Source organism: Myotis brandtii, unplaced genomic scaffold (assembly GCF_000412655.1).
Source record: "Myotis brandtii unplaced genomic scaffold, ASM41265v1 scaffold165, whole genome shotgun sequence".
Taxonomy (NCBI): Eukaryota; Metazoa; Chordata; class Mammalia; order Chiroptera; family Vespertilionidae; genus Myotis; species Myotis brandtii.
In genome coordinates this window covers 9,770,447-9,775,847 of record NW_005356042.1, presented here as the reverse complement: position 1 = coordinate 9,775,847, position 5,401 = coordinate 9,770,447, and the positions used below count along the sequence as shown (strand labels likewise).

The 5,401-nt window shown below is 36.8% G+C and overlaps 1 long non-coding RNA gene across 1 annotated transcript in view; it reads left to right on the top strand.

Annotated features, from left to right (window-relative positions):
* LOC106725457 overlaps window positions 1-407 on the top strand; it is a 2,041-nt gene extending 1,634 nt beyond the window's left edge. The window contains exon 2 of the long non-coding RNA XR_001361348.1: window positions 216-407. This is a non-coding gene — a long non-coding RNA (uncharacterized LOC106725457). The remainder of the gene's footprint in view (window positions 1-215) is intronic.
* Window positions 408-5,401: the final 4,994 nt, after the last annotated feature.

Here is a 5,401-nt window from a genome sequence, read left to right as displayed (position 1 = left end):
GGGGGTAGGGGAGACCAGGGGATTGTCAAGGGCGGGGAAAAAAAAAAGGACACATATGTAATACCCTTTGTAATACTTTAAGCAATAAAAAAAAAAAAGAATTTCGTCTCAGAATATGACTGTATTTGGAAATGGGGCCTTTAAAGTGGTGATAAGTTAAAATGAGACCTTTACGGTAGGTCCTAATTCAGTCTGACTGGTGTCTTTATATGAAGAGGAAATTTGGACACACAGGGTGACACCAGGAATGCACATTTGCGGAGGAATGGCCATGTGAGGACACAGGAAGAAGGCAGCCTTCTGAAAGCCAAGGAGAAGCCTCAGGAGAAACTAAACCTGCCTATACCTTGATCTTGAACTTCCAGCCTCCAGAACTGTGAAAAAATAAAGTTTTGTTGTTTAAGCTACCCAGTCTGTACCATTTTGTTATGGAAGCCTTAGCAAACTAATATACCACATAATTTGCTATAGATTGTAATTGGAATGAAAGCCCTATCAGAAAAGTATGGAGTTCATAAGAGGGTATAGCAAATGTACCTAAACCCTTTTGGCCTGGAAAAGGGAAGGACATCTAAGTTGTGACCTGAAAGGGAAGGTGTTAGGCTGGGGAAAGGCCCTTTAATCATTTAGTTCTGTGCTACCATCACTCCATGCATCCACGGAACTCTTCATCTTGTAAAATGGAAAATGCACCAATTAAACAATAATTCTCCATCCCCTCCTCCGCTACAACCACTACTCTAGTTTCTCTATGATTTGACTTCTGTTTAGGATTTGGAAAGAAGTTCGGTGGGATCAGAGGTGAAGTGACTCAGTCTGACAACTGCTTCCAGGAAACAGCTGACTTTGAACTAGATTTTGAAGGATAAGCTCCTGTCTTGTCAATGTAAGAGGAAAATAATTCCTGACAGAAATAAGAGTATGTACCAGCTAAGGATGCTAGAAGCTCCACATTTTCTCTACAGACCTCTGTTGTTCCCAGTCTACTTGCACAATGGATTCTGATTTGCTTTCTGGAAGCATAGACTTCATTATGTACTCTTCTACTCCAAAATGTACAATAACTTAATATCTGAGGTATGAAGGTCAAATTCTTCAACCTGCCACTCAAAATTCTACATTTTTATTTGACAGTGGAACTATTTATAATTAAAGCTAATCTTCAAAATCTCTTCCCACCCATCTAAATATAATAAATGAGAAGTTATTTTTAACTCTAAATTAAACTCCCTGACAGGGAAGATAACTCTGATCTCTATATCACTAAATTTTAGGATACAGAGGATAGATCTCAAACTCAATAATGTGTTAACCTGTTTTAGTTACACAGGCAAGGAAACGTTATTTTGGGGGAGAGATATTTCTATAGGTCTTCATATAATTCTGAATCTTTTCATAATGAAATTTGTTAGAAGTGTGAAAACCTCTAGTATTTCTTCCAAATACTAGATCTATCAAGAAAAGGGCTCCTGAGTCTCTTCACTCTTACTAGTATAGCCAATTATATGGGGTAGAGCAAAAGTAGATTTACAATTGTGAGTTGCAAAAGTTTACTCTTGTATTATTATTAGTTAATTATATTTTCCCCACCATATGCACCTGATTACAGTAGTCATATGTTGCTACCAAGCACTTGAAATGTGGCCAATGTAACTGAGGAACTGAATGTTTAATTTTAGTTAAATTTAAAACCTTAGCAATGTAAAATATTTTCCTCTTATATACATTTTATTATTTTGGAAGGACTACATTTTACTTAAAACTGAAAATTTAGCGTTTGAGTTGAGAAGGGCTATAAGTGTAAAATACATATCACATTTCAAAGATTTGGAACAAAAATAAAATTAAAAAAAATATATTTTTAAAATATATTTTTATTGATTTTAGAGAGGGAGGGAGGGAGGGAGAGAGAGAGAGAAAGAGAGAGAGAAACATTAATGATGAGAGAGAATCATTGATCGGCTGCCTCCTGCACACCCCCTATTAGGGATTGGGCCCACAACCCAGGGCATGTGCCCTTGATTGGAATCAAACGCTGGACCCTTCAGTCCCTAGGCTGACACTGTATCCACTGAGCCAAAACGGCTAGGGTGAAGTAAAATATCTTAATTTTTTTATATTGAGTACATGTTATAGTTTGTGTGTATTGGCTTAAATAAAACCTAGCATTAAAATTAATTCCATCAGCGTGGCCAGCATGGCTCAGTGGTTGAGCATTGACCTATGGAACTGGAGGTCACGGTTTCATTCCTGGTCTGGATATGCCCTGGTTGCAGGCTCTATCCCCAGTGTGAGGCGTGTAGGAGGCAGCCAGTCAATGATTCTCTTTCATCATTGATGTTCTATTTCTCTCTCCCTTCCTCCCTGAAATCAATAAAAATATATTTAAAAAATTAATTCTATCAGTTTGTTTTTTAATGAGGCTGCTAGAAAATTTAAAATTACATATCTGTCTTGCATTTCCCTCCCTTCGTCCCTCCTTCCCCTACCATCTGTATAAGTTTCTGTTATTTTGTTTGTTTGGCAAATACCAGAAATTGATAAAGAGTTATTAAACATAATGGAGATTTATTAGAAGGATGCTGGGTAGTTTATGGAAGTAATGCTGGTCTGAGAATAAAGCCAAGTTAATAGGACAGAAACTAGAGTAGCCCAAGAATCTAGGAAGCAGGAATTTAGTGCCACTGCAAGAATGAAGAACACCAACTGATTTCTCTGTTTTTGGGACATTCTACTCAAGTTTTCAAAATCTAGAAGAGAGTCTCATAGAGCGTTAGTTAAGAGAGGACAAGATCTGTTTTATAGTCTCTGTAGGAGTATACAAAATAAGAGAAGGTAATTTTTTAAAGAGAAATTGGCTATAAGAGGTAATCCTTATAGCCAAAACAGCAATGCCAAGGACAAATATCTAAGGCAGGAAAGTAGAACATTATGTTGACATAGCCCTGAAGGACAAATGGTAGAATGTCAGTTGAAAAACTCATATCCAACATCCAGTCTACCCTTTCTCATAAAAATGTTCTCCCTCCTCCTGATCCCTATTTCATTTATTTTTTTAAAAAAAATATTTTTATTGATTTCAAAGAGGAAGGGAGAGGGAGAGAGAAATAGAAACATCAGTGATGAGAGGGAATCATTGATCAGCTGCCTCCTGCATGCCCCACACTGGGAATTGAACCCACAACCTGGGCATGAGCCCTGACTGGCTCAACCACTGAGCCATGCTGGTCAGGCTCCCCTATTTTCATTTAATAAACAAGTATTTATTGGTTGCCTGTTATGTGTAAATTGGGACTCAGGTCAATTAGCTTAAAAATCTAGTGTAATACATCCCTTCTGCTCGTACCTTTAGTTACTTATCAACTATTTGTTTGTGGTTATCTTGTGGCTATCTTAAATTGAGCATTAGTGCTGGGAAGTGGCCTTTATAGAACATCCAGGTAATTCCTGAACATCAGTCAGTGGCTATGACCAGAGGAAATTACAACACTTAAAAAAAATTTCTGATTTCTGGATGATTTTGAGGGTCAGCCACAATTAGAAAACTACTGAGCTAGATGAATCTCCTAATTATATAGTATACCAAATTACATCAACTCAGAATTCATATTTATTGTGTCCCATTCATTCATTCTTTTCCATTGTCATGAGCCTATTCCTGAATTTAATGGCTAAATCTTACTATTTTATGACTGTCTGACTTCCATAGACTCCTATTTTTTATGCCTCCTGCCTTTTTCATTCTTTAACACATTTTTGATAATCTCATGTTCCCAATCCTTAGTAGGTATTGGGGAAACTACTACTCCCCACCCTCCCTGTATGTCACAGACAAGGATGTAGCTCCTAATCTGGATTTGAGAAGATTGGCGAGCCTTTCTTGGGGAAGTGACATCTAAACAGAGTTGGCAAGATACTTAAGAGTATTCCAGACCAAAAAGGGAAAGGGGCAGAAGGAATGAAGGAGTGTTTCAGTCAGATGGAAAGGAGTTTGAATAATGCCTATTGTGTAAGTGAAAAATTTGGAGAGGCAAGGTAGGGCCAGATCTTAAAGTTGGTAAGATTTGGAAAATTTCTGTGAAACTATTGAACTACGTTGAGTAGAAAATGACATCATTTAACAATTGTACAATTAGAATTGTATCTTCTTTGAGATCACTTTGGCTGAAAGTGAAATAAGGAAATGGAGGAAGGAAAAACAAAACAAAGCAGGGAGAAAGTCATAAATCAGAGGGCTGGAAGAGACTAAACAGTCTTCTCTTTCCTACCACAGGTTCTTGCTCATAAAAAAGAAGAGGTCAGGTTATAGAAGTCAAAGCTAGTAGTAAAAAGGGGGCTGTGGGACTTTGAACCAAGCCAAATTAGTGGCTCTTCCTGTTGTATATTCTACTACTCCAAGAATACGAGTCACACCAGTATAAAAAGAAAAAGCCAATTATTTAAAAAAAATTTTTATTGACTTTTTTTTTTTTTTAGAGAAAGAGGAAGAATAAGGGAGTGAGAGAGAAACATCAATGTGAGAGTAGAACATCAATCAGTTGCTGCCTCCTGCATGCCCCCTACCAGGGATCTACCCAAAACCTTGTGGTGCACTGGACTATGCCTAACCAACTGAGCCACTCTGGCCAGGTCCCATTATTTTCTTAATAGGACAGTTAATTGTTACTCTTCTGTTATTTATAATTTGTAGTAAGGTTTGCAGACATCAAAATGCTTTTGCCGTTTGGAGAAATTTTTCCTGTTATAACTTTAAAATAGTAACAAAAACCTGCTCTAAATAACTACTTGTTTGCTGTGAATATACTGAAAAATCAATGGGTGCATTCAGCCCTCTTGCCAGGGGGTATAGGTTGATTGAGAGTGAATTCTTAATTCTGATGCTGGTTCTGAGTCCTTGTGTGGTGTTCTTGCCATACTTGGAAATTTCTGGTCTAGAGGGCATGGACAATCCAGGACAGGGATTTTCATGACAAAAGTGAACAACTATAGGAAAGAAATGAAGTTCTCTTTTTGAATCCCTGTAAGGTATAAAACAAGGCAACTAGTAATGATGTTTTGTGATAAAAAGGAAAAGACTCTAATTAGATTCCTTTGATTAAAAATGATTAACTTTTCCAATCATTGCAACCAATACAAAAATATAGAAATGTACGAAGTAGAAAATGAAAGTCTCACCTACTTCATTCCAACTCCCATTCCTCAGAGGGCAACCTCTGAAATCCTTTGGCTTTAAAAGCGCTAAAAGAATACTCTTTGAATAAACTTTATATCTGTTGTTGTTTTAAGAAAGGTAACTTTCTAACAGTAAAAAGGCATTGCAAAGTGTGATAATTTCTTTTCTTAAACATTCCTACAGGTGTTTTTTTTATTTTTTATTGTTTTTCTGTATTTCATGAGATTT